The sequence below is a fragment of the Ctenocephalides felis genome, unplaced genomic scaffold, assembly GCF_003426905.1.
Source record: "Ctenocephalides felis isolate EL2017-DRISC unplaced genomic scaffold, ASM342690v1 CF-g0.4_SCAFFOLD_03572, whole genome shotgun sequence".
NCBI lineage: Eukaryota > Metazoa > Arthropoda > Insecta > Siphonaptera > Pulicidae > Ctenocephalides > Ctenocephalides felis.
Genome location: NW_020539726.1, coordinates 39,760,565 through 39,762,731, shown reverse-complemented (window position 1 = coordinate 39,762,731; position 2,167 = coordinate 39,760,565).

Genomic DNA, 2,167 nt, shown 5'->3' with positions numbered 1-2,167 from the left:
TGAATTATGGAATAAATAAATTATTATTGAAATTGGATATGTATGAAGTTTGTGTCACGATGTTTGTCCTGAATGTACTTCTAAACTACTGAACCGATTTTAAATTTTATTTAATCACCGTGTGCGTATATATCCAACTTAAGTAATAAGCTAGATATAAAGTCACTTTTTATATTTGAAGTATTAAAATTTTAGAAATTTCAATTAATTTTGACAGATGAATTTTAAGAAAACAAGGCACTGCAAAATGAGTTGTAAATATATTTATATTTATATATATTAGGGTGGTCCCTAATATGAACATTTTTGATTTCCTTGCTCCCAAGGGTTCAAATGGTTCCAAATTGATAAAAAACAATTCTCTGAAAGTTTTAGCTCTTAATATTGTCTTTTAGATATTCAGCGCAATTCAATCAAACTTTGGATGGAAATAGCATGGAAAAACTTTTAAAAATTTAAAAAATGTTTTTTAGCTGTAATTTAGCGAGCAAATAAATAAATTAAACATATTCATTTGTCGCTAAGTTATACGTAAAACATTTTTTTTAAATTTCCAAATTTTTTTTCATGCTATTTCCATACAAAGTTTGATTGAATTGCGCTCTATCTAAAAGTTAATATAAAGAGCTAAAACTTTGAAAGAATTGTTTTTTATCAATTTGGAACTATTTGAGCCCTTGGGAGCAAGGAAATTCGAAAATGTCCATATTAAGGACCACCCTAATATATATATATATATATATATTTTTATATATAAGTTTATATATTATTGCATCAAGTGGCAAACTTCACTTTTAGAAAGCGTTTTTTTAACACGAAACGCGTAAATATTTGAATTGTAAATTTGTTGAAAATTTTGCAATACGTATATGTGCAAATTAATTCATAATTAATACGGAAAAATGAATTTTTATTTAAATACGTTCTTGTAAAAAATAGATTGCGGTAAATAAAACGTCGGTATGATTTGACAGTTGAGTCAAAATGGCGTCGGCGTTTGACAGTTGTTATTAATTATTATGTTAAATTATTTACTTACTTCAAAAATACTCAAGAGTGTTTTATTTAATTATTAAATTCAACGAATAAAGAATCAAAATAGATAAAAGTTAAAACGTAAATAAAATATTCGAATTTAATAGTTGACAATTATCATTATAGTTACATAATTTTGACAGTTGTTTGAAAATGACGTCGGATTTTGACAGTTGTTATTATTATTTATATTATATTATTTACTTATTTATTTTATCATAATCAATAGTAATTCATAATTAATGAAATTAATTTAAAAAAATTATAGATTACTGTTGACGTGTAAATGAATCATTAGAATTTTACAGTTAAATATGCCAAATAATTTTGACAGTTGTTTCAAAATGGCGTCGGGGTTTAACAGTTATTATTATTTAATATGTATTTATTTATTTGTTAATACTCAAAAGTATTTCATAATTAATAAAATTAACTAAATAAAAATTGCAATAGATTACTGTTGATAAGAAATAAATGATTAGAATTTAACAGTTAGTTATATTATATAATTTTGACAGTTGTTTCAAAATGGCGTCGTGATTTGACAGTTGTTATTTTTTAATATTTATTTATTTGTTAATACTCAAATGTGTTTTATAATTAATACGTTTAACTAATTAAAAATTGCAATAGATTACTATTGACAAGTAAATAAATCATTAGAATTTTACAGTTAAATGTCATCTAATTTTGACAGTTCTTTCAAAATGGCGTCCAAATTAATACTAAGTAGTATTTGATAATTAACCGAAATAATTAAAAAAAATTGCAATAGCAATTACTGTTCACATGTAAATAAATTATTAGAATTTCACAGTTAAATATAATGTAATGTAATTTTGACAGTTATTTGTTATATTATTTTTTTAAATTAATACCCAATAGTATTTGATAATCAATCGAATTCATTAAAAAAATTAATAGACTGCAGTTGACAAATAAAAAAATTCTGATAGTTGTTTCAAAATGGTGTCGTGATTTGACAGTTGTTATTATTTATCAGTAGAAACTTATTTTACTATTCTATGTCTTTATGTAAGTTTGCTCATCAGTAGAGTTTTATTTTTATAATTTTAATCTTATATTTAAGTTTGCTCGTCAGTAGAGTCCATTTTTCATATTATTGTCCTAC